Source organism: Podarcis bocagei, assembly GCF_964188305.1.
Source record: "Podarcis bocagei genome assembly, chromosome: 8".
NCBI classification, from domain to species: Eukaryota; Metazoa; Chordata; class Lepidosauria; order Squamata; family Lacertidae; genus Podarcis; species Podarcis bocagei.
Genome location: NC_138133.1, coordinates 84,900,385 through 84,928,307, shown reverse-complemented (window position 1 = coordinate 84,928,307; position 27,923 = coordinate 84,900,385).

The window sequence follows — 27,923 nt, the reverse complement described above, 5'->3', positions numbered from 1 at the left end:
TGAATTATAATAATAATTATTTATTTTTGTGTGTAAAAGAATCAGGAAGAACAATACAAAGAAAAAGAACACTTCTCAGGGTCAGTGATTGCTAGATCCCAGTATGTATCAAAGTCTTCATTACAGAGTAAGGAAATGCTTAAAAACAGTCATTGGCTGATCTATCCTTAACCCTAGGGACAATATTTTGCTTTGCTTCAAGTCAATGAGTGAGGAGCAGGAGCAGGAATGTAATAATAATAATAATAATAATAATAATAATAATAATAATAATAATAATAATAATAATAATAATAATAATAATAATAATGACTTACCAGCTTTTACATCAACTTAGGCTGCAGGAACAGCTTAGCAGCAGCCCTGCATTTTATCCTAACTTCCACCTACATAACTTATAATATAATAATAATAATTTATTATTTATACCCCACACATCTGGCTGGGTTTCTCGAGCCACTCTGGGCGACTTCCAACAAAATATTAAAATACAATAGTCTGTCAAACATTAAAAGCTTCCCTAAACAGGACTGCCTTCAGATGTCTTCTAAAAGTCTGGTAGTTGTTTTTCTCTTTGACATCTGGTGGGAGGGTGTTCCACAGGGTGGGCACCACTACCGAGAAGGCCCTCTGCCTGGTTCCCTGTAACGTGACTCCTCGCAGTGAGGGAACCACCAGAAGGCCCTTGGCGCTGGACCTCAGTGTCCAGGCAGAACGATGGGGGTGGAGATGCTCCTTCACATATACTGGACCGAAGGCATTTAGGGCTTTAAAGGTCAGCACCAACACTTTGAATTGTGCTCGGAAATGTACTGGGAGCAAATGTACATCTTTCAAGACCGGTGTTATGTGGTCTCGGCAGCTGCTCCCAGTCACCAGTCTTGCTGCCGCATTCTGGATTAGTTGTGGTGAGGTTGGTGAGGTAGCAAATATATTGCAGGAGAGGAGAGGAGATGGTAGATAAGAAGGTTGGCATTGTATCATTTCATAGGAGCTACCTCCTAGTGACTCAGGTCCCTTTGCCCCCTCTCCCCCAATAAAATACTCGAGGGGGCTGGGGACAACCCCTTCCAACGTTGATGGACATTGCCACTCAAATGATGTGTTTGTGCCATGTCATGTGATTGATTATGAGGGGTGGGTCTCAAGCTGGCACTCCTACACCATTTTGAGAATGAAAAGTGGGTGGGTGGGCTCAGTTTTTAATGGCTCAGAAAATTCTGAAATTGAGCTCAGCTAGCAATGGCCAAGGTATTCCATTTGTTGTTGTTTAGTCGTTTAGTCGTGTCTGCTCTTTGTGACCCCATGGACCAGAGCACTCCAGGCACTCCTGTCCTCCACTGCCTCCCGCAGTTTGGTCAAATTCATGCTGGTAGCATCAAGAACACTGTCCAACCATCTCATCCTCTGCCATCCCCTTCTCCTTGTGCCCTCCATCTTTCCCAACATCAGGGTATTTTCCAGGGAGTCTTCTCTTCTCATGAGGTGGCCAAAGTATAGGAGCCTCAGCTTTAGGATCTGTCCTTCCAGTGAGCGCTCACGGCTGATTTCCTTAAGAATGAATAGGTTTGATCTTCTTGCAGTCCATAGGACTCTCAAGAGTCTCCTCCAGCACCATAATTCAAAAGCATCAATTCTTTGGCGATCAGCCTTCTTTATGGTCCAGCTCTCACTGGTATTCCATATTTCCAGTTACAGATAGGTAGCCGTGTTGGTCTGCCATAGTCAAAATAAAAAAATTCCTTCCAGTAGCACCTTAAAGACCAACTAAGTTAGTTCTTGGTATGAGCTTTCGTGTGCATGCACACTTCTTCAGATACACTGAAACAGAAGTTGCCAGATCCTTCTATATAGAGAGAAGGTGGGGAGGGGTATTACTCAGAAGGGTGGTGGGAATGGGAGATTGGCAGATAGCTGAGATGAGCCTGTTGACGACTCTTAACGACTGCAATAGGTCTTGCAGGAAAAGGCAAGGGGTGAGAAGGTGAAAAATGGCTAAGTCATGTATAATGAGATAAGAATCCAATGTCTTTGTTCAAACCAGGTCTCTCCATGGTTTTAAGTTTGGTAATGAGTTGCAATTCAGCAGCTTCTCTTTCCAGTCTATTTCTGAAATTCCTTTGTAGTAAAACAGCTACTTTGAGATCTTGTATAGAATGTCCTGGGAGATAGAAGTGTTCTCCTACTGGTTTCTCTGTTTTGTGATTCTTGATGTCAGATTTATGTCCATTTATTCTTTGGCGTAAGGTTTGGCCTGTTTGTCCAATATAGAGAGCTGAAGGACACTGTTGGCATTTGATGGCATACACAATGTTAGATGATGAGCAATTAAATAGTCCCGAGATGGTATGTGTGATGTTGTTGGGGCCAGTAATGGTGTTGTCCGGGTGTATGTGGCAGCAAAGTTGGCATCTGGGTTTATTGCAGGCTCTGGTGCCAGTGTCCATGTTAAGTCTGGTTGTAGTATTATTGTGGGTTAGAAGTTGTTTAAGATTGGGTGGCTGTCTGTAGGCAATGAAAGGTCTTCCTCCCAGAGCTTCCTCCCCACCTTCTCTCTATATAGAAGGATCTGGCAACTTCTGTTTCAGTGTATCTGAAGAAGTGTGCATGCACACGAAAGCTCATACCAAGAACTAACTTAGTTGGTCTTTAAGGTGCTACTGGAAGGAATTTTTTTATTTTGGTATTCCATATGTGAGATTAAATTCTCTTTCACATGAACACTCTCACACACAAACACTTGCAATATTGCTCTTCATTGCTATTTCTGGAGAATGCGTTACACCAGGAAGGTGGTGGTTCATTTTAAGACCTAGACAAAGGTGGATTTTAAATGAAGACAGCATCCTCAGTTGCAGACTGTTGAAACCAGATATTTCAGGCAACAGATTCCCCCCCCCCCTTGTTGCTAGCAGGAAAGATGATCTCCAAAGTGGTTCCATGCAGGATTTGCTAAATGTGTTTCTAACTGTCATACTTTAATAACTGATAATATAGACTTGCTTGCAAATCTTTCTTTTACATAAAGGATAATTGTGCCTGAGTCAAGTACGGTCTGAAATTAAATGTGTTAAGTGCTCCAGGGGCTGCTTTGTACGTGACATGAAATTGCATTATTCCTGATAAATGTATTAATCTGTGTGTCAGAAATCTATAAAAGGGATGCTCTGTTAGTCTTCCAAGGGCCCCAAGATGAAGTACTAGTGATCTTAGAGCATTAGTAATAAGAAGCAGGACTAGATTAACTGTAATGAACTAGCGATGTCAAAATTTGTAATTATCTGATTCGAGATACAGATTTGTTCAGCTCATGATGCTTGGGATGGTGGGGGTAATTTTCCCAGAGTCAGAGGAAGTAGTGTGTCTAGCTGAAGCCAGCAGTGGACAGGACCAGAGCTAAAAGAGGATGAGGCCAGACAAAAAATGAGGACAGTACAGTACCTTCTGAAATGATTCATTCTGGTGCCCAGGTCCCAGCAATGCACTGAATGTCCTTGTCATGCATTATACATACCCTCCAAAATTTTGCCGATGAAAATAGGGATGTCCCATTCCATAATGATAATTTTACTATTTATACCCCCACATATCTTACTGGGTTGCCCCAGCCAGTCTGGGCAGCTTCCAACATATATACAGTGGTACCTCGGGCTACATACGCTTCAGGTTACGCAAGCTTCAGGTTACAGACTCCGCTAACCCAGAAATAGTGCTTCAGGTTAAGAACTTTGCTTCAGGATGAGAACAGAAATTGTGCTCCGGTGGTGCAGGGGCAGCAGGAGGCCCCATTAGCTAAAGTGGTGCTTCAGGTTAAGAACAGTTTCAGGTTAAGTACGGACCTCCAGAACGAATTAAGTTCTTAACCCAAGGTACCACTGTAAAGACAAAATAAAACATAAAACATTTTTTAAAAAACTCTTCCTAATACAGGGTTGCCATCAGATGGCCCAGAGGTTGGGTAACTCCATACCCTCCAGCATTTCTCCAATGAAAATAGGGACATCCTAAGGAAAAGTGGGACATTCCAGGATCAAATCAGAAACCAGGACTGCTTCTCTAAATCAGGGACATCCCTGGAAAATAGAAACACTTGGAGGGTCTGCATTATGTAAGAAAAATCTCATCTGCATTTTTATCAATAACATTTGATATGCTTACCCAACTGTTGTCAAGTATAACCAACACTTATTTAATAAGAATGTGTTACCATTTTTTTTCCAGCATCAAGTGCTTTTTCAGTCTCTCATGATGTGGGAGTGCTGTTATAATCTGTAGACATTCTCTTCCTCTTTCATCTATTTATCTTGGGTTTTTGTTCAATCACTGGATGCTACTCACACTGGAGAGTTTCAGTCCAATACAATTAGCCAGCTCAATTTAGTCTGCTCAATGCAAATCGCAGAGCTTTTGCTCGGACCTAATGAGACACAAATCAATAGAAGTCAATTCAAAATAATTAGCCTCTGTATAAATCAGTAGGGCTCAATTAAAATCAATGAGGACCTTATTTTATCTAATAACTGGCCTCTTCATCCCTTCAGATATTATGAACAAAGATTTGATGTAGTAGACCTCTATGGTTTTGGTTCAGCGTGTGTCTCCATTAGAAAGGGTTGGGGGGTTGTAAAAACTGCCTCCTTTCTTCCCTAGAGCTTCCTGGCATTGATGCCCCACATTCCTAAATATCCACTGTATCTCAGGTACATGTGTTTTTCTTAACAGCTTCTGTAGAAGTGGGTTTCTCATCTACCTTCTCAAGTAATGCAAACTGATGTGCATTTATAATGCTGGACTGTTGCATGTGCATTGACATTTACCTATGCAAATGTAGCAGCAATATTGCTAGTTTCCATTCCATTTGGCCGCCTTGTACTAATGCACAAGGGCATATGGAGAAAGAGAGAACAACAAGGCTGGATTTCCAAGCAAATGTACATAAACCAACCTTGAAAGTGCTAAGTTCAGGCTTAAGAAATGCTCTTTTCATCTCTGTGCTGAAAGTTAGGCTTTGCCCATAGACTTTCTTTCCACCTCTAGTAATATGTAACAGCACATAATCACTAATAATTAGTCACTCTAGTTCTGGATGGGGGTTGCAAAGTATTGTGAAGCGCCTTGTGATCTTTGGGTGAAGGGTAGCATACAAATTAAATACATAAATAAATAGATTTATACAAATCTGTGATCACATTTGGAATACTTTGTACCGTTCTGGTTACTTCACCTCAAAAGGAATATTGTAAATTTGGAAACAAAATGATTTGGGGAATGAAGTGACTGCCTGCCTATGTGGAAAGGTAGCAGCACTTTGAACTTTTTAGTTTAGAGAAAAAGTGAGAAATATGTTTATTAATTTATGGATGCCATGGAGAAACATAACACTAGCATCCATGGACATTCAGTGTGTTACGGTCCGGTTCACGGGCGATCGAAATCCCGGCAGGGGACGTCAGGACCGGGGGCAAGATGGTGGGGTGGGAGCAAGAACGGGGGTCCAGAAGCCAGGATTCAGGAAGCCAAGGGTCCGAGGGTCAGGAAGCAGGGAGTCAAGAAGTCAAGGGTCCGAGGATCAAGAAGCAGGGAGTCAAGAAGCCGAGGTTCAAGGATCAGGAAGCAAGAAGCCAAACGTAGCAAGGCAGGAAGTTGCTGTGGCAAAGAGCTGAAGGGAAATGCTGATCTTATAACCCTTCCTAGCTCTTGCCACCAGGTGCTGTGAGTTACCAATCGGCCTTGCCTCTTCAGAACAAACTTAGGAAGGCCCCACTCCTGCAAAGTCCTATTGGTCACAGGGCCTGGCTCCTGCACGCACACCTGACACAGTGAAGCTAAATGTTGGAAGAAAGGACTTCTTCATGCAGTGTGTAGTTAAACTGTGGAACTTGTTTCCACAGGAGGCAGTGATAGCCACCAACCTAGAGGCCTTTAAAAGTGGAGTAGATAAATTCATGGAGGCGAAGGCTATCAACAGCTACTAGTCTTGATGACCATGTTCCACCTCCACATTCAGAGGGTGCCTTGCCAAATGCAAGATGGTTCTTTTAAAATTAGATTCAGAAGCAATTACAAACGCGATGGGGTGAGAAGATTAAAAATTTTATTCCAAACAACAATTTTATTCCAAACAACAAGCAAGATACACATTACCAAGCAGCACCTTGATCTGCCACTGAGAAGCTCTGAAGGAGTGGAGAGGTGTCCCCCCAGATAGTCTTGGTACATAGCACTGTGGCCAGTCTATGTGGAGCTTCTATGTGGCATTCTAAGAAGCTAGATATTTTATAGATGCTGTGTCCTGTTGGGATAATACAGGATCAGCTAGAGCTACTCTACATCAAAGGCTTTGCTGACCAATGTCGTCAACACATCAAAAGACCTTTTCACAAGGGATATTGAAAGCAATAAAACATAGAGAGCCAGGAAGGGACCAGAGAGGGAAGAATTCCATATCAGATCACTCATCTCCTAGAGATAACAATAATCTTCTGCAATTAATCCATACAGAGGGAAGATGCCTTTGGATACCATTTGCTGGGAAATGCAAGCAGGCAGCATCCTGTTTGCTTGCTGCCCACAGGGTGTCCAATGTGAGAACAGGATGCTGAACTAGATGGACCATTGACCTAATCCAGTAGGCTCTTCTTATATCCTTATGTCCAAACCACTGAATAGAAATGCTGCAGGAGAGCTTTTGCTAGGTACAATTTTTCATGCAGAGTCAAGCCTACTGGAATTCTGCCTTCTGCCTATAGCTTAGTGGTAGATCATCTGCCTTGTGTGCAGCAGATAGAAGGTTCCTTCCCTGGTGTCTCCAGGTAAGGCAGGCAATATTTTTTGTCCATGGACAACTACTGCCAGTCAATGTAGACAGTGTTGAGCTAGATGTGAGCCCCACATATGTTGTTGGACTTCAACTCCCATAATCTCTGATCCTTCGTTGATGGGAATATCTGGAGGGTCACAGGTTCCTTAGTTGTTGTTTAGTCATTTAGTCGTGTCCGACTCTTCGCAACCCCATGGACCACAGCACTCCTGTCTTCCACTGCCTCCTGCAGTTTGGTCAAACTCATGCTGGTAGCTTCTAGAACACTGTCCAACCATCTTATCCTCTGTCGTCCCCTTCTCTTTGTGCCCTCAATCTTTCCTAACATCAGGGTATTTTCCAGGGAGTCTTCTCTTCTCATGAGGTGGCCAAAGTCTTGGAGCCTCAACTTCAGGATCTGTCCTTCCAGTGAGCACTCAGGGCTGATTTCCTTCAGAATGGAGAGGTTTGATCTTCTTGCAGTCCATGGGACTTTCAAGAGTCTCCTCCAGCACCACAATTCAAAAGCATCCATTCTCTGGCGATCAGCCTTCTTTATGGTCCAGCTCTCACTTCCAAACATCACTACTGGGAAAACCATAGCTTTAACTATACGGACCTTTGTCAGAAAGGTGATGTCTCTGCTTTTTAATATGCTTCCTAGGTTTGTCATCAACAAAGTTTCCTTACCTATGTAATAGAGCTTTGGATGCCCTGCTCTCCTTTGCTTTTCAATCTTCCTCATTCTCAGTCTTGGGGATATTTAACGTTTAGTCCTCCTATCTGAGCAACAAGAAAGCCATGCAAATTATAGATCAGAATCTTCACAGGTGTCTCCAGTCCCTTCTCTAAAGCGTTCTGTCATGTTTGCCTTCAGTTATTTCTGATCTGCCTCCTCCTCTCCTCTAATTCCTGCTGGAGTTCAAAGATTATCGTAAGAGTGACTCATTCACAGTTCAGAGGACAACTAGATGGGTATGAAATAAGCAGGTGGTCCAAAGAAAGCAGTTGGCTAATTGGAGATGAAGGCTGAACTCTAAACAACATCAGAGACATAAGTGTTTGTAGAAGTGGGAAGAGGAAAACGCTCAGAAAAACAAGGTCATCATTAAGGCTTTGAAAGGTGGATGCAGAAAAGGGAAAATGACAAGTAGAGAATGTCAAGAAACAATTGAGCCAGGGACTTCAGCTTGGCCAGATGCCAATGAGAACGGGACTCTAGTGCTTTAAACAGTTTGGTAGAACAGATAATTTTGGCAGGTAGAGCTCATCCTGCAAGGCTGAGAAAAACCACACTGCTGAAATTCCTTCTCTACCCATCTAATGAGAGTAGGGGACTCCTGGTGTCCTTTGCATCTGATCACCCCAGGGACTTAATTGGCTTTTTGGAGTTGGAAGAGAGCTTGGAGATAATCTGATTCAGCCAGGTGATGATTTCAGGAATCTCCAACTGCATGGCAAGGTTTTGATGGAGCACTGCATTTTGCTTTACAGAATACAGATTGTTTCAAAAAGTGCAAATTAAGTAGGTTTCCCATCCCAGTGTGGATGGGAATCCAATTTTCCCCCATGTCTGTAGTTCTGCCTCTTTGTAACGTTGCCTTAAGGAGGCCTGAAGGAGGATTTCAAATTTGCACCCAAATGAGAGGCAGCCATCCTTTAAAATCTGCACTTCCCCAGATTTTGCAGTGCACTTCTCCACACAAGTAATGTGTCTACACACACACACACATATACTAGGGTAAAGTGTGCACAAAAACACAAATATTAGAGACAATGACATACCCAAAAAACCCCATTCTGTTAGGAAAATGGTTTTGCAAAAATGCATATAGCAGGTGAAAATGCAAAGAAAACAATGGGTACACTAGGAGAAATTTGGTACCAGAATTTCAGGAGGACTCTTTAAAAATGTAAAGTATTTAAAAAAAAGAAAAAGGGTAAATAAGAAACCAAGAGCAAAAGAAATGGACAGATTGCCCATCCCTAGGCAGAACCTCAAGCAAGGCTATAAATCCCTAACAGCAACATCAGCCTCAACCAAGACTGAGTGACAGCAGTGCCCGCCCTCATCTTCTAGCGTCACACTGTGTTGGAAGGTCCCATTTCTTGAGCCGTTCAAAGCAAATTGGACTGTACGCTGTCATTAATTGTTCCTGTAGCTAGCACAAACAGATATTTTCCACATCCCAAGGTGAAACAAAGCTTAATTAAAACCTCATGCTGCCCTATTAATCCCCCTATGGGACTTTTTGTTTGGCTTTGTTTAGTCTTCTTCCTGCCGAGTTTTGGCTTAATTTTTTAAAAAATGGTTCTGTTTCCAAATAGAAATCACTCTCAGCCGAGGCGGACCCACTGAGACTAGAAGGTCAAGAGACACGTGCTTGCCCACAATCTAGGGGCTGTATGTTTCTCTGAGGTGAACCTGGCATGGGAAAATAAAGACTCATCTACTAGCTTTTCCTCACTGGAAATACAGTGGTGCCCCGCAAGATGAATGCCTCGCAATACGGAAAACTCGCTAGACGAAAGAGTTTTCCGTTTTGGAGGTGCTTCGCAAAACGAATTTCCTATGGGCTTGCTTCGCAAGATGACAATGTATTGCGAGTTCCTGCTGGTCCCCCCCCCTTTTCTAAGCCACTAAGCCGCTTATCAGCTGATCCGATCAGCAGATAAGCCGCTAAAAGCCGCTAATAGCGCTAATCCGCTAATCCGTCAATGGGCTTGCTTTGCAAGACGAAAAAAAAGCTAGACGAAGAGAATCACAGAATGGATTCTTTTCGTCTTGCCAGGCACCACTGTACTGAAGAATGACCCCGAGCCCAAGAGAGTGTCTTAAGAGTAGGGTTGAGCTTTTTGAAGGGAAGTTCACCCTGGACAGCTTTGGAACCCCAGGAGCTGCATGCACTATGTATACTTTGTGACATGTCAAAAGACAATGACATCTGCCTTTGGAGGACAAGAGTAGGGATACCACCAGAGGCCATAGCTGCCATTCTCTGTCCTCCAGCGTAAGGGCTCTTGCATAGGGCTAGCTTAGCTTTAACATTGTGCAACAGAGGAATCCTGTGCAAAAGCTGTGCTAGCAAAAACTTGCGTAGCCTATTTCTTGCACAACAAAGTTAGCAGCAACCTACTTATGCATTCTATTGCACACAAAGCGTTACACCAGAGGAACAAGTAACTAATTTAGTGTTGCATTGGATATATCCATGGAACACCAAATTATACCCTTTCCTTTATGAATGGATGTCTTGATCTGTGGATAAGATTGGCCAGATTTTGATCCTGGAAGTTGATCCTCCTCCAGATAGATCAGATAATGCATTATGTGCTCTATCTGGGGGAGGAAGCCCTTCGGTTTTGGGTAAATACAAGTTTTGGGGTAAATACAAGTTTTTGAGGAATTAGTAGCAAGCTCCAACCTTTTTACTGGATCGGAACTTGCCAGTCCTGTAGTATGTTCCCATCAATATTATGGGTTACCACTTCTCTAATACACATATTTCCAATTGGTTTCCTTCCAGGGCTCTGAGAAGTTACTTCTGTTGTTACGTTTGTTTCAGAGCTCTGCTTCAGAGTTTCCTTCTCAGATGTTGACTGGGCCTTTGCCTTGTTTGGTCCTACTTTGCCTTTCTCTTTACTGCCCCGCGAGGTGGATTTATTTAAGCCAGGTGTAGAGGATGATGGAATTAGGTTGTAAAGTTTCTGCCATTGTTTTTTTGTGAGCACGGTGGATTATCTTCAATTTCCTTAGTGTTTTGATATTTTTGCTTTACTTCTTCTTTGCTTCAGGTTTTTGCCTTTGTGATTTCTGGCTGGTTACTGGGCGATTTATATCAGCTGTTTCGGGGAGGTTGTTCATTTGATCAAGATTGTTTGGCTCAAATTATACCCACATTAAAGGAAATCCAGAGACATTGTGCTACAATGCCTTAAACCAGTGGTTTTCAACCAGTGTGTCTTGGAACCCTGAGTGCCTTAAATGATGGTCAGGGGTGCTGCGAGCAACACTGGCCTCTGTCCCTGTTTCCTTCCCTCCTGCCTCTGATGCACTCTTACGTCTCTATACCCCAAAGACTTGTACAGCTGTTTGTTGCAGCAGCCCTGGCTACAACCTCCCCAGGCAAATGGGGCCTCTGGGGCTGGCCAGGCGGTGCTGGTTGCCAGGAGCTGATGCAGCCTAAGAGTAAGCAAGTAAGTGGGTGAGGGAGCCCAGCCTGCCAATCCACCAGCCCTTGCTGTTGGGAATGGACAGACAAGTCACAGGCCCCTGTGGGGCAGTGCAAGGAAGCACCTCTGTTTGGGGTCGGGGGGCAGCTCAGAGACCAGGGGTGGAAGCAGTGGCTGCCCAGAGGACTTCCAAGGAGAGGGGCAAAGAGGCTGAGGGAACACTCCACAAGGGAGAGTGTTTGAAAAAGGTGAGAGGCTGCCAGCTCTGCGGGCAAGGGGTGGCATAACTGGGCCCCTGAACCCCACAGGGGTGCCGCAAAAAAAAATGTAGTCGGTCAAGGGAGCCATGGACTCAAAAAGGTTGGAAACCTCTGCCTTAAACCACAGTATGGTATGAAGGCATGTGATGCTGGAACCCTACATTGCTGTCACATAGTCCACACAGGGCTGCTTCAAGAAATTGCAATTGGTGCAAAACCGACTTGAGTGCAATGGGCCACATTTTTGGAGCGTGTTACTCACTCTTGGTTCCAGTTCATTCCAAGGCATTGTTCAAAGTGTGTGTTATTATGTATGAAACCCTAAATGGCTAGAGACCAGGGTACTCAAAGGACCATTTCACCAACGTTCATCTACCCAACCATTGTGGTTTTGGAGCCCTTGTTCTACATTCTGTTGCCTTGAAGCAGCACTTTTGACTGGAAAAAGAGGGCTCCTTTTTCAGCTACAGTACCTCCCAGGCTTGGTGCTGGAGGAGACTCTTGAAAGTCCCATGGACTGCAAGAAGATCAAATCTCTCCGTTCTTAAGGAAATCAGCCCTGAGTGCTCACTGGAAGGACAGATCCTGAAGCTGAGGCTCCAGTACTTTGGCCACCTCATGAGAAGAGAAGACTCCCTGGAAAAGACCCTGATGTTGGGAAAGATGGAGGGCACAAGGAGAAGGGGACGACAGAGGACGAGATGGTGGGACAGTGTTCTCGAAGCTACCAGCATGAGTTTGACCAAACTGCAGGAGGCAGTGGAAGACAGGAGTGTCTGGTGTGCTCTGGTCCATGGGGTCACGAAGAGTCGGACACAACTAAACGACCAAACAACAACACCTCCTAGGCTGTGGAAACTCTCTCACTAAAGAAGCCTGGTTGGCTCTCACTCATGCAGCTTTTAGGGTTAAATAAAACCCCTTTTTATTTTGCCAAGCGTTTTCTTAAATCTCTCTCTGCTGCTGGAATGATTTATTGCTCTGCATTAAAGCTGTTTATTATTTATTGTTAAAATTCTGAGTGTGTGCACAATGGTAGATAGAGAGATAGATGCAAAGCTTTTTTCGGTTAAAAAAAAGGAGAGAGGTGCCAATTCTGTGATGGAGCACCTCTGGTGGTTCCCCAGAACGCCTTACAAGTAGAGTTTTAGCAGAAACCATCTCTACCTTCTTTCAGATGTCGTCTGAAAATAACACATTTGACATGCTTCCACAATATGAGTTTTTCTTTAAACCATCTACTGAAGTTTAATTGATGTTTTGAATTATATTTTATAGATATTTATAGACTGATTTTATTGTTGTTGTTTTCTATGTTGTAAACTGCCTTGTTATATTTTATGAATGAGTGGATGATAGCTTTTTGAATAATAATAATAAATGATGTCTTGATAAAAGTGTCTGCAGGAACAAAATGGCTGTCATAGGCAGAATAAAAGCGATGGTGCTCATACCAGTCAGGACAATCACATAAAAGCAGTGGCTAGAAAAAAAGAAAGAGAGAGCAAGAGATAATTTCATGTAAGCCAAGAAGTGGGCTAATAAACTGCTGTTAATGAGCCACCAATGGCTGGATTGGTGATCCCTTGAGGACCTCTTAAGATTCCTACATGAACAGGGAACAGAATTGACCTGTGCAGATCACTGTGTTTCCAATGTGTGTCAGTTTCACATGCATTCACTCATTAATCTATTCTGTCTCGTTTCTGCATTTTAGAAATGTACAAATATTCACATTTAAATATCCATTTTGAATGTGTCTTCTCTTAAAATGTGCAGCTCTAACTAAACACATTTTGTCACATTTTTTAAAAAATGCATTTAAGTGTGGTTTTTGAGTCATAAACTGTGTTACAACATTTGGAGAAGCACAAAAACCCAACAACGGCTCCCTTCCCACACCAACGTTAGCCCAGGATATGCAGATCAGGTGAGTTGTAATTCACTGTGACTGAATTCCTCAAGCACCCCAAATATCAATGTTGAATGAAGAATCCCAAACACATCCATGTCACGTAAAATCTCGAACCATCTGAAAAGGGATTTAGACCCTGCTGGGATTCAGCAGCAATGCCCACCTTTGATTTTTCATTTTCCCAGAAGTCACTTTTGCACACATGAAAACACCTGCATGCCAGAAGAAATGAGTGCTCCTGTGTCTCATTCCCTCAATTTCAATTTCCTTCAGCCCCTGACTGACCCCTTTATCATATATCAGAGATTGGGATTGCTTTAATGGGTTGTTGTCATTGGATAACGAATCCCGTAAACAAGTCCTGATTAAGCAATAGACTCTTAATTGAATTGTTGATGCTAATAGGTTCAGAGCATGGTGTAGCGCTGAGTGATTAGATGTGAAAATATCATAAATGTAATGGTTTGGGCTCCATCCATGGACTTGCCTGCCTCTGCACGTTGCGGTTCATTCAGGGGTCATTTTAAAAACAGGGGCTGCATTGATTCAAGGAGGAAGACCTGGAGTGGAATGCTACAAGGCAGCCATGAACGTTTGATTTTCTGCATGCTCAAAGGTAGACAGTCCCATTGGGCATAATCATCATTTTTTATCCTCCCTGAGATGACTGAAAACATAAAAGTAAAACAGCGAAGAACAGCTGGACTGGAATGAGTCCAACTGAACTGGAAAGAAGTCCTGAGATGGTTGGAAGCAGGATGATGATGATGATGATGAAGAAGAGGAGGAGTTTGGATTTGATATCCCGCTTTATCACTACCTGAAGGAGTCTCAAAGTGGCTAACATTCTCCTTCCCCTTCCTCCCCCACAACAAACACTCTGTGAGGTGAATGCGGCTGAGAGACTTCAGAGAAGTGTGACTAACCCAAGGTCTCCCAGCTGCGTGTGGAGGAGCGGAGATGCGAACCCGGTTCACCAGATTACGAGTCTACCACTCTTAACCACTACACCACAGGATGTCTCTGAATTCCAATTCCTGAGGATCACGACCAGGGAGATGTTCCTGCATTCAGGTCCTGTGGTGGGCTTCTCATGGGGCATTTTCTGATTGGCCACTTTGAGAACAAAATGCTGGAATGGATGGGCCTTTGGCCTGATCCAGCAGAGCTCTTCTTACATATCTTCTTACACTTACTTCTTACACTTACTTCTTACATAAATAGTGAGGTAGCCGTCTCCTCCTCCTGTTAAAGACCTCCCTTGTAATGCTGAGCCGAACTCTGCCATCCAGTTTTTTTTGAAACTCTTCACTTCCATGAATGAGACAGCAAATTGCCTGCCTCATTTAGAGGAAGAAAGGGGGCGGGATGTTGAATTTTTGGTTGTAGGCCCGGGTGCTGCTTACGTTAGTAATTAATGTTATGCAGTGGCCAGGGGGATGTATGTTCTTTAAACCCCATAACATATCCCTGAAAATCTGGGTGAAACTCCCTACCCCTCTGGTTTTTTTTGTCCTGTAAATGCCCCCTCCCAAATGGCTAAAACTATTCAAACAGCTCTGCTTCCTATCTTCACTGGGCCATAGAGAATAAATCAAGGGTGAGTAGGAATTAATTTTCAGCAGTTGAAGATCCCTGAAGGACAAGGCATGTAGTCCCAACTGTTCTGCAAGATAAGATGCTAGTTCAGCACTCTGCTACCAAAAACAGCATTGGAAAATAGGAATTTGTCTTATCCTGAGTCAGACCATTGGCCGATTTATCTTAGTATAATCTCCACTAATGGATAGCATCCCTCCAGGATCTAAGACCAGTGGTCTTTCTTATCCCTACCTGGAGATGCTGGGGCTTGAACCCAGGACCCTCTGCATGCAAAGCAGATGCTCTACCACTGAGCTATGACCTTTCAGATGCCAGTGTGGTGTAGTGGTTAAGAGCAGTAGACTCGTAATCTGGTGAACTGGGTTCGTGTCTCCGCTTCTCCACATGCAGCTGCTGAGTGACCTTGGGCTAGTCACACTTCTTTGAAGTCTCTCAGCCCCACTCACCTCACAGAGTGTTTGTTGTTGGGGAGGAAGGGAAAGGAGAATGTTAGCCGCTTTGAGACTCCTTAAAAAGGTAAAGGGACCCCTGACCATTAGGTCCAGTCATGACCGACTCTGGGGTTGTGGTGCTCATCTCGCTTTATTGGCCGAGGGAGCTGGCGTACAGCTTCCGGATCATGTAGCCAGCATGACTAAGCTGCTTCTGGCAAACCAGAGCAGCACACGGAAACACCGTTTACCTTCCCACTGGAGTGGTACCTATTTATCTACTTGCACTTTGACGTGCTTTTGAACTGCTAGGTTTGCAGGAGCAGGGACCGAGCAACGGGAGCTCACCCCGTCACGGGGATTCGAACCGCCGACCTTCTGATCAGCAAGTCCTAGGCTCTGTGGTTTAACCCACAGCGCCACCCGTGTCCCTCTTGAGACTCCTTAGGGTAGTGATAAAGCAGGATATCAAATCCAAACTCTTCTTCTTCTTTGGTGTCCCAAACTGGACCTAATGAAGATTGCCTTCTTCTGTTGCTTGACCCAGTGCCAGATGCACATAGGAAGTCACCTTTCACTGAGTTAGAGAATCGATGCATCTAGCCTAGTGTTCTCTGCTCTCACTGACAGAAGTTCTCTGGAGTCATAGGAGGATATCTTTTCCATCGCCTGCTGCCAGGTGCTTCTAACAAGAGATTCTAGCGACTGCACCATCTGCCTGTGAGGTATTTGCACCTCTGTAGAGTGGTAGCCCTCTCAGATTCTAGTTAGTGACCATGGCTAATAGCCCTTTCATGGTTTTATCTAATCCTGTAAAATGAGAATTTCATACAAATTCAATCTGAGCTACATATATTATGCAAATTTCAAGTCTGAAATGTAAGTTGCATTTACATGGGGTTAAAACTTTGACCTCCTTGATGAATCTGTAAGGCAATAAGCAGTGTGTGTGTGTGTGTGTGTGTGTGTGTGTGTGTGTGTGTGTAAAGCTGTGATGGACCAAAGAACATTTTATTTATATAGCAAAACCTTCCGCCTTCATCAGCTGCTCTGGCAAAAATGAAATGATGCTGTTTCCAAAGTGGCAGATACAGAGCTTTGAGGATCGAATTTGTAAAATGGCTTCATTTGCTGGCGCTAAGTGATGCTGGCATTTATTGGACGGAAGCAGAGGCCAATCCTCTCCCAACCTAGTCCAAGGGTTGAGCTGAAGTGATATCCCAAAATTCTCCATGCTTATTTGTGTTTGTGGCAAAATGGGAGTGAGGAGCATTTTGCTGAATATTTCAGAAGATGAGGTATGGGTGGAATTTTCAAGTCTTTATTGCTGCGAAAAATTTCCCTCTCTTCTGAGAAATTACGACACACAGCGTTGAATTAAATGCTACTATTACTGGTGGGTGAAGAAAGCATTGGGCTAACAGTATGGCTGGGGAAATTGTAAAACTACGGCGGCGGCAACTACTACTACAGATCCCAGGTTGGGTTAAAACAATTAAAAATTCATAATTAAAAACAGTTAAAACTTATTTATTTATTTATTGAATTTATATATTTATATTATATATTTATTACAGTCACAGGAATTGGGTGAGTCCTGAAAACACTAATCTCAGGTGACGAATACCAGGGTAAAGAGGGGCATTTGGCATATTATTTTCTCTGATATTAACATTTTATGCATACTTTATCAATTTTGCACCCATTACTTCGCTGTAGAAATGCATTACAAAATTCAGAGAGGTGCGAGCTTTGAAGGATGGTTGTGTTTTGCTTCATGCATTGTTTCGTGAAGCATGAACTAGGTAAGCTGCCTTGAAATATGAAAATGAATTTAATTCCTCCCTACATAAGGGAGTAAGACTGGAAGGAAGCGGAGCCAAACCTGTTCCTTCCTTTAAACGTATTCAACTATTTTCTCATCAATAGGTTCACAATTGTGCCCATGCTTCACAGAATAGCAATGCAGGGATGCAATTTTGTGAAATATTCTGCAGAGGAGATCTGAATTACTCCATGAAGCTTGGGGGGGAAATATTTTCAAAAACATGTCAGAAAAGTATTTCTTGAGAAATTTTGGTTCATCCCTCCCTGATTGTAGTAGTAGTAGTAGTTGTTGTTATCATCATTATCAAGGAGCTGAAGGTGGCTTACATAGTTCACACACCCCATTTTATTCCCCCACAACAATCCTGTGAGGTATGTTGGGCTGAGAGTAAGTGACGGGCTCAAGTTCACCCAGTGAGCTTCATGGGGGAGTGGGGATTTGAACCCTGGTCTCTCAGCTCCTAGTCTTTCACTCTTAGCGAGTATATCACACAGATTCTATAAAACATCTGGCGTCCTCCCAGCAGTCTTCAGGGCCAGCCCATGCATTAGACAAGGTGAGGCAATTGCCTCAGGCAGCAGGATTCACCAGGGCATCAGATCCCAATCTCCATCTTTCTTCACCCTTTCCTCCTGGTGTAGATCTTCCCTCACCCCTTCTTCCCAGGCTGGGATGAGGGTGCCATTTTGGGGTCTGCCTCAGATGTTGAAATGTGTTTGGTCAACCCTGGCAGTCTGAGTAACTTGTCTTTCAGTTAGCGACTGAACTGTTCAGCGATGGGCTGCCTGCCTGCCTGTCTTCCCTTGAGCAATTGCAATGTGATATAACTGTTAAAACGTTTGGAAACCATCTGAACCTTTGAAGTGCTTTCACCTGTTGCACAGTTTAGCAGAGTATAGCAGAGTACCGCAGCGATTGTTGAGCAACTCTTGAGATTGTCCAGCTGGATGATGAGCAGGAACAAAAACTGCTGACTAGTAACTTGATACTTGTTGCTTTCTTATTTACAGTAGCAAATGTACAAGTTATTCAAAAGGTACTATTTACAACACAACTTCTCACTCTCAGCAACTCCTCAGAACTAACCACACCACACTAACACTCTCCAACAGGGTTATAGGTAAAGGTAAAGGGACCCCTGACCATTAGGTCCAGTCATGGCCGACTCTGGGGTTGCCGACCTTCTGATCAGCAAGTCCTAGGCTCTGTGGTTTAACCCGCAGCGCCACCTGCGTCCCAACAGTGTTATAGGTCATGCCTATATAAGGAACTCAGCCAATCACTTGGTTGTTGCTGGGTCTCCTTATCTCTGGACAGATTCCTTTCATGTTCTGTATTCCCACGCTGTGGAGATTCTAACTGCAAACTTGCTAAGCTGCCTGCAAATCATGGATTCCAACAACAACAACAACAGGTTGCTTTGTGAGGTTGTACAGTGGTACCTCTGGTTACATACGCTTCAGGTTACATACACTTCAGGTTACAGACTCCGCTAACCCAGAAATGGTACCTCGGGTTAAGAACTTTGCTTCAGAATGAGAACAGAAATCATGCTCTGGCAGCATGGTGGCAGTGGGAGGCCCCATTATCTAAAGTGGTGCTTCAGGTTAAGAACAGTTTCAGGTTAAGAATGGACCTCCGGAACGAATTAAGTACTTAACACGAGGTACCACTGTACATGGCTGACACAATGGGATTTCAAGCCCTAATAACTCTTTTCTTCATCCTTCCCATGCTTACTTACCTTCAACTTGCCTGACTGAACTCTCAGCCAAGCACACGGCCACATTATGAAGTTATGAAAAGCTATGAAGGGTGGGGAGGAGACGGTGAGAAAGAGACGAAGTTATAATTAGTTTAGAGCAGCAGATGAAAAATGTAATTTTGATCATGCACGCACTCTGTCTCTTGTAAAAGCTATATGCAGAACTAGCTTGAATTATATCATTATCGAGGATTTGCAGTCATGTAATTATACTTTACCGACAAAAGTCAATTTTAGACATCAATTTGTGCTATTTGAATAAGTTTTATCAAAATAAACAGTTCTCTCTCTCTCTCTATATATATATTTAATTAAAAAAAACCCCTGCCATTATCAGAAAGTCAAGACTGGTGAGGGAAAACACTGAAATAATATTTTAGCTTCCTTTGTCATTAATTGACTCTTCTGCGGATATCCCATAAGGCACCTTCCCCAACCCACCAATCAGATAATCCAGTTATTTCAGCAATTTATTTCCTTCTATCTACATACTAGCCTCAGATACCTATTCATTGGTTTAAATCTCAAATCATAATTTGCATAGTTCTATAAAGCTGATAGACGTAGAAGTCTTTTCTTTTTTCAATCATATTCTCTCTTTTAGTTTTTGTGTTTAAAAAATGGTTGGTATTTGATGTTAACTTTTGTATACTGTTTTCTTAGTATACTGTTTAGGGAAGCTTTTAATGTTTAATTAATTATGGCATTTTAATATTTTGTTGGAAGCCGCCCAGAGTGGCTGGGGAGGCCCAGCCAGATGGGTGGGGTATAAATAAATTATTATTATTATTATTATTATTATTATTATTATTATTATTATTATTATTATTATTTCTTTGTCATTGGGATATTGTGGAATTTTTTGCCACCGCAGATTCAGAAGATGCATTCTTTACTTCTTTTCTTCTTCACTTCTTTACTGCTGAAACAGTAATTCTGCATGTGCAAAACCAGAAATACTCTTGAAGCATTAAAAGCTAAGTAAGAGCTACCTAGCTGTCATTGTTTTTAAAAGCCCGGCACCACCTTGGTCACTTTGGGGGAAGTGACATGCTCAATGGTAGAAAATATGTCCTGCAAAGTGATCATGTGGGTGACTTTTCATGCATTTTTTTTTGGGGGGGGGGAACTGCACAAAATTGGACAGGCTTTATCTAAGATTGAATGCCAGTGAGATTGAAACAGAATGGAATTAGCTGGTCAGTCCATCCTTGCTTCTGTTTCATCTCAGTTTAGTATTTTAAATTTTTTTTGAAAGAAATTAACACTTGTTAATTTAAAAAACAAAACAAAAAACAGATAGGCTTGGAAATATTTGGGCAAATCTTAGAGGGGGGAAATGAATGGAACCAAGTGTTCAGGTCACAAGGGTTTATTAAATTACAGATCTCATTTTCTGTTTCCAGGACTAGCAGGAAAAAATATGTGACAAAGATGTATTATTTATATAACTGGCAGAATTACCTTTGCTTGTTGAATAATTCTCATTTTTTTTCTGTAGCACAGACTCCTCACCTCTTCTCCTGGTAAGGAGCTCAGAGTAGCTCAAGGGAGTGAGGTTATCCTATGCTAAATGAGTTTGCAACCCTACTCACCCAAGGTTTGGAGTGATCTATGATGCTTCATTCATCTTTTTTGGTAGTGGCAAAGAGCGCACTTTTAACAATTCTGGTTGCAATCCTTACTCTGCTTCCCTGGTAGGAAGCCCGATTTAATTCAGTAGAACTTGCTTCTGAGTTAGAAGGCTGGATTTAGAAATAGAGACCCCCCCCCCAAAAAAAGGGAACACATGAAATAAAGCGCCACAGAATATTTTTTGTGGTATCTTGGAAGTCAAATTTCTTATGGCCTAAGCTTTTTTTTTTTTTTTGCTTTTTTTTACTGTTTCTCTAGTTTTGTCAGCTACACTAGTACAGGCAGTCCCAACTGTTTTTTGACTGATTTTGACTGTGCAGAACTCCAAGACTCCAGCTGGTCCTTGGTGATTTCAGAGAATTCTCCACTGGTCTTTGAAGCCCTGACAATCAGATGGTAGAGCTTCAAAGGACTTTGCAAACCCCATATTTCTTCCATCTTTACCTGCCCAACATGTTACATCCTTATATGATGTCGTGTGACGGACAGGTGGCTAAATGGGGAGGACCTGGTGGTCATAATTATGCCTGTGGACTGGAGGTTCTTGTTGGGTGTTTTTCTGAGTCATGCAGAGTGACACAGTGGTTTCACCCTCAAAGCCCTGGTGATTAAGTAGACCTCAAACACAAGACTTTGAAGATGACTCTTTTCTTGCAGGATGACTACTCTTACAAGCAGTATCATACATATATACTAAGTCCAATGCAATGTGCTTCACTCTCTTGAGCCCAAGAGAGGGTTTTCTTGCTTCCAAAACTCATTTGAAACAGGCCATAAATGATAGCTTGTCTGTCCTCACTAACTCCTCTGGATACAGCACCTTCTTGAATTTTCCACATTCAGCAAAACGGCGATGAGAGAAATGAAGGAATAATGGTGTGTGGTTTGCATCAGAGTTCAAAAATGCAATTAATTTCTCCTTCCCACTCAAAAGAACAAACTAATTGACAAGCTCACCAAGTGGTTGCATGTGCCCTGTGTTGAGGTGCCAACCAAACAGTGGCTGTTTGAAGGCACCCTCTCATTCTCTTTAGTCATTGGAACAGTTTGGGTCAAAATGGTAAGAACTGTGTCCAGTTCACTCATTCTATTAAGCAACAAAACTTTCCCCTGTCTCCTCCTTATATGTGTGCCGAACACTCTTCTTGAACCTGTTCCAGAGGCCTGGGAGAACCTGTGGAATGGGATGCACAGGGGGGAGGAGAAGAAGAGAACATGATGTTGTGCAATTGTCACAGTCTGGTCTACAGGCGATCAAAGTCCCAGCTGAGGACATCGGGACCGGGGCCACGATGGTGGGGTGGGAGCAGAAACAAGAGTCCAAAAGCCAGGAGTCCGAGGGTCAGGAAGCAAGGAGTCATGAAGCCAAGGGTCCGAGGATCAAGAAGCAGGAAGTCAGGAAGTCGAGGTCTGAGGATCAGGAAGCAAGAAGCCCAACGCAGCAAGGCAAGAAACATGTTGCTGGCAAAGAGCTGAACGGAAATGCTGACCTTATATCCCTTCCCAGCTCTTGCCACCAGGTGCAGTGAGTTACCAAGTGGCCTCACCTGTGCAGCCACACCTTGCCTCTCCAGAACAAACTTAGGCAGGCCCCGGTCCTGTGAAACCCTACTGGTCCCAGGGCCTGGCTCCTGCACACACTCCTGACAGCAATAAGAAATCCTTGTTCTGATGGAAGGTTTACATAGCGCTGATTGGGATACAACCCTTAGATATTTTAGGATGGACTTTCTCGTGCTCAGGAGGAAAGGATCACAAAACCTCCCCAAAGAAAATTCCACCCTCCCCAGCTTTGCTAAAGAGTGCACTACCAATTCTTACCCACAAAAATAAAGGTTTTGTGCACATGGATGTGTAATTTATTGGCCTGTGACAATTTGGCTGAGATGGAGCATCTGGTTGTTCAATGAAGTCTTAGATTTTTACCCAATTTTCCAGCTGGCTTGACATGAAAATATAAATCTAAACTTGATAAATACCAACCACTGCTCCTATGCAGGAGAAATTAATTTCCAGACTCTATTGTAAGTCCATGTAGCAATCACAGTTGCAGACAAGGAGCAAGCATCTTTTCATTTGCAGGGCTGCTAGCAATAAACAGCTATTGCCCCCCTTCTCCAGCACAGAATTTCATTTGGGGATATGCAAATATGTGGGGCTGTTAAAGTAACTGATTGCAGAAATATGAAAGGGGGGGGGAGAGAGAGAGATGTTAACTCTTGTGCCCTGGATAAGTTTCAGTTCAGGTAAACTGTGGCTTTTATTGTTTTTGACATCAGTTGTTTTATTGCCTCATATGACATGACAGTGCATTGCCAAACATTGCTCAGAAGAAATGCCTCGGAACCCCTGAACATCCCTGGAATTGTTGCATTACTTTCTGAGCATGCCTCAGGAGAATTTTTTTTTAAGTTGATAAAATAATTCCAGGTCTTGAAGAAGCTGGAGTAGCTAGCTGTGTCCTACCAATGGCGGAAGGCTGTTAGATCCAGCTGAGGCTTCCATACGTGGATATGGAGAATAGGAAGCAAATTTTGCTGATTCCTCCTTTCCTCTGGGCTTGAGAAGACCTTTGGAAAAGCCTGGGAGATGAGGTCTTCAGAGGGAAGAAGAAATCTCCCGTTTTCTGCTCACACATGCTTCTGTTGGATCAAAGAGCATTCCATCAGTGGATACACACAATCCCGGGTGATTTCACTGAACTGAATTTAAGATTAGAATAATAATAATAAATAATAATAATTTATCATTTATACCCCGCCCATCTGGCTGGGTTTCCCCAGCCACTCTGGGCGGCTTCCAACAAAATATTAAAATACAATAACCTATTAAACATTAAAAGCTTCCCTAAAAGCTTCAGATGTCTTCTAAAAGTTTGGTAGTTATTTTTCTCTTTGACATCTGATGGGAGGGCATTCCACAGGGCGGGTGCCACTACCGAGAAGGCCCTCTTCCTGGTTCCCTGTAACTTGGCTTCTCGTAATGAGGGAACCACCAGAAGGCCCTCAGAGCTGGACCTCAGTGTCCAGGCAGAAGGATGGAGAAGAAAAATGTGGATAGAGGATGAGCTGGTCTTTGTTCTAAGTGGTTCTGGAGGCTCCAAGGGAGCATTCCATGGCCTCTCCGTGGCCACCACTGCCAGCCTCCTCCCTTAGGCAGCTTGTAGTAGCTGCTGGAGATCAGGCGAGGAGAAGGAGAGGCAGGTCCACCTTAGGTGGGAAGAAAGGGGTGGAAAGGTAGTCTTCATTTTTTTAAAAAAAATGCTTTGTGTATCCACATCTAATCTTGCCCCTTTCTAAAATTTATTTATTGGGGTATCTTTTTTCTTTTTGTAAATCTACCAAAGGATAAAATAAAATGAAATCAGGGTTGAGGGTTTTTTTCAGGATGGTGGATAATGTGTGTGCTGTGTCCCGTGGGTGAGGTGGTGGAGGCAGGTGTCCTCCTTCTGATAGGAAATGTGGGCAAAAATGAAGGAATCAAGGAGGGTCATTTGGGGTGGAAGTGAGAAATGTCCCTGTTTTCATCTGAGGAATGTTGGTGGGGATGCTGCTGCATTCTATATTCTATTATTTATTTATTTTAAAAAAAACCCAAAGGCATACCAGATATACAACCCTAAATATATACAGTGGTACCTCAGTTTTCAAACGTCTCCGTTGATGAACATTTCGGTTTACAAACGCCGTAAACCCGGAAGTAAATCCTTCAGTTTTTGAACATGCCTTTGAAGTTGAACATGCCGCAATGTTCCCACGAGCAATCAATCTGTGTTTAGCTAATCTCAGGAGCTCTCTTGCAACCAATTTGTTTTTGTGAATGTCTGCGCCTCAGTTTTTGAACATCTCAGAACTCGAACGGTCTTCCGGAATGCATTATAGTGGTACCTTTGGATTCGAACGGGATCCTTTCCGGAGCCCCGTTCACATCCTGAGTAGAATGTAAGATGCAACTGCGTGCCTGCGCTTGCGTGGGTTGTGTTTTACCACTTCCGCGCATGCGCATGACGTCATTTTGAGCGTCTGCGCAAGCGCAAGCGGCGAAACCCAGAAGTAACGCGCTCCATTACTTCCAGGTCACCGCGGAGCATAACTTGAAAACACTCAACCTGAAGCACATTTAATCTGAGGTATGACTGTATGTTTGAAAACCGAGGTTCCACTGTAACAGAAAATAATATTTGGAATATGATCCATTCAAAGCATTTAGAACACAGGGAGTTGCCTTACACAGAGTCAAACCATAAATCCACCTAACTTACACCGACCTGCAGCAGTTTCCCAGGGTTTCAGGTGGGATACTTTCCCAGCCCTACTAGGAGATGATAGGAATTGAACCTGCGCCTTTTGCAGTCAGAGCATGCACTTTGCCAATGAGCTAAAGTATTAAATTTAAATGTGCAGCTCTTTATGTGCCCCATAAATGGAGTAGTGACACCTCTCATTACAGGCATTTAGCAATGTCTCATGTTTCTACGCAGCACCAGAAGACTCTTTGCACAGCTTTCCCTTGTTTTCACCTCGGTAACGGAATCAGACCCAATAAAACCTGCCTTTATGGGTTTGGGGGCTGAGCAAGGTTGCTGTGAAAACTATCTTCTGTGACCTCGTTTTTTAATTACCAAAGCAATCAGCTTCTTTTCGCCCTGGGTAGATATTTTACAGTTGACATACTTAACCTCTAGACCTCCTCATTCCCACAAAATCAACTTCTCACATTAGAATATGGAATTGCAATAAATATAGGAACTAATTGGCTTGAAAGAATGCATTAGGAACATTGCGTTGGGTCATTAATTGGTGCCTGAGTTTTTAGAAATGCCAAATGTACTTGGCTGGTTCTTATTACTGCATATGAATAATAAATGGAAGAGACTCTGGGTCTAGAGGGTGTGATGGGTAGGAGTACCTCTCATGTAATCCAACTTTTAATGAATAAGTCCACAATTCAAAAGCATCTTCTAAACACTGAAAGCTTTATTGGTTCAAGATAACATCCAAGATGTTGACACAGTGCTGATTAAGTTGGAATTATGCAGACTGGGACCATATTTTTTAGTATTTTAGTATTCTTCATGCAAAAATAAACTTGGGCCTCCTGTTCAGGCAGTATTTAACTGGTATAGCAAATTTCGAATAACTATTGGGGGAATTGTGGTCCACTGGGCCCAACACCTCCTGGAAAATAGAAGGGGAAGAAATGGAGGCAGTGAGAGATTTTACTTTCTTGGGCTCCATGATCACTGCAGATGGTGACAGCAGCCACGAAATTAAAAGACGCCTGCTTCATGGGAGAAGAGCAATGACAAACCCAGAGAGCATCTTAAAAAGCAGAGACATCACCTTGCCAACAAAGGTCCGTATAGTTAAAGCCATGGTTTTCCCAGTAGTGATGTATGGAAGTGAGAGGTGGACCATAAAGAAGGCTGATCGCCGAAGAATTGATGCTTTTGAATTATGGTGCTGGAGGAGACTCTTGAGAGTCCCATGGACTGCAAGAAGATCAAAGCTATCCATTCTGAAGGAAATCAGCCCTGAGTGCTCACTGGAAGGAAAGATCCTGAAGCTGAGGCTCCAATACTTTGGCCACCTCATGAGAAGAGAAGACTCCCTGGAAAATACCCTGATGTTGGGAAGGATGGAGGGCACAAAGAGAAGGGGATGGCAGAGGATGAGATGGTTGGACAGTGTTCTTGAAGCTACCAGCATGAATTTGACCAAACTGCGGGAGGCAGTGGAGGACAGGAGTGCCTGGAGTGCTCTGGTCCATAGGGTCACGAAGAGCAGACACGACTAAACGACTAAACAACAAAAACAACAACCACAGTCTGCCTTCATCCTGGCCCCACCAGCCTTTCCTCTTACAACCAATCCAAGGGATGTCGATGTCTCTAACCTTCCTCCTTAAATCTCAGCATTTGCTTTATTTGCTGTATTTCTTTATAAAAATCATTTATAATATATGTCGCAATTTCATTTTTTAAAAAATCTACACGGTCCACAACAATCATACATAAAGCCATACAATAAAATCTATATAAAATAGTTAATCAGCATCAATTAACAATTGTGGAAAGATCTATTCTTAATGGCCTTCAAAGGCCTGACATAATAGAAAAGTTTTCAGCAGGCATTTAAAAGTTGGAAAAGAAGGCATCTTCTGAATCTGTAGTGGCAGAAAATCCCACAATATCCCAATGACACTAAATGCTCTATTTCTTGTTGTTGCCAAATGAGCATCTCCAACTCGAGGAACAATCAATGATGTTCCTGCAGGCAATTTCAGTGATCAAGCTGGGATATAAGGGTCCAGGTAGTCCCCAATGTAATATGGACCTAAGCTGTTTAGAACTTTGTAAATTAATATGAGGATTGTATACAAGGATTCTATAACTAAACCACTGAGCCTCTTGGGCTTGCCAATCAGAAGGTCGGTGGTTTGAATCCCTGCAATGGAATGAGCTCCCATTTACTCTGTCCCAGCTCCTGCCAAGCTAGCAGTTCCAAAGCATGCCATTGCAAGTAGATAAATAGGTACCCCTGCGGCAGGAAGGTAAACAGCGTTTCTGTGCGCTCTGGTTTCTGTCATGCTGTCCTGTTGCGCCAGAAGCGGTTTAGTCATGCTGGCCCCATGACCCGCAAAGCTGTCTGTGAACAAACGCCAACTCCCTCGGCCTGAAAGCGAGATGAGTGCCACAGCCCCATTAGTCGCCTTTGACTGGACCTAACTGTCCAGGGGTCCTTTACCTTTTACCTTTATAACTTAGCAGGAAGGAGAATGTGGACAAAAGGAGAGTTAGTTGGTCTCCTTAACTTCTGCCTACTAAATCCCAATGGGCACCAGCCTCTACTGCTAAATGCACATGTGGACTATTATGATGATTATTATTTTACTATGAAATTACCTGTCATGTTTTTTTATTATGTTTTTATTATGTTTCTATTTTGATGTTCTGTGATATGGGTTCTTCTGTGTATAAAATGAAAATAATTAAATAAATAAAATTTTAAAAGGTCTGTTACACAAGCTGCGAAGACTCTGTGGATCCCTAAGTGTGCCGATGTCTGTTGGCATCAGTCGCTATGATGTTCGGGCTGAAGAAAGCTTTTGAAGCTCCCAAACGATTGACCAGGAGGGACAGAACATGCCAGTTGGGTATGTGTCTCTACCAGGGGCCTACTCAAGTGTAGGACGGGCTCCTGACAGTAACATCTGTGCAGCTGTGGTTGCATATATAAATAGTCTTTTCTGCTCCTTTGTGATTTCAGCACCTAGAATTCCTAAAAGGAAAACTTCAGGCTTTTTAACAAAAGTTATTTTAAACACATTTTAACTGGGAATAAGGCTAATGCAATTAGTGAGGCTTGCTTCTGAGTAAACATGCATAAGATCAGGTTGCTGGTGGCTAAATATTCATGCTGGACTCATGAATAAAGGTGTCAACCTACTTTGAGCCCGTGGGCAGAATACTCTGTTCTTTCACCTTCTTTGAACACTATTTCCCATATGAACTAA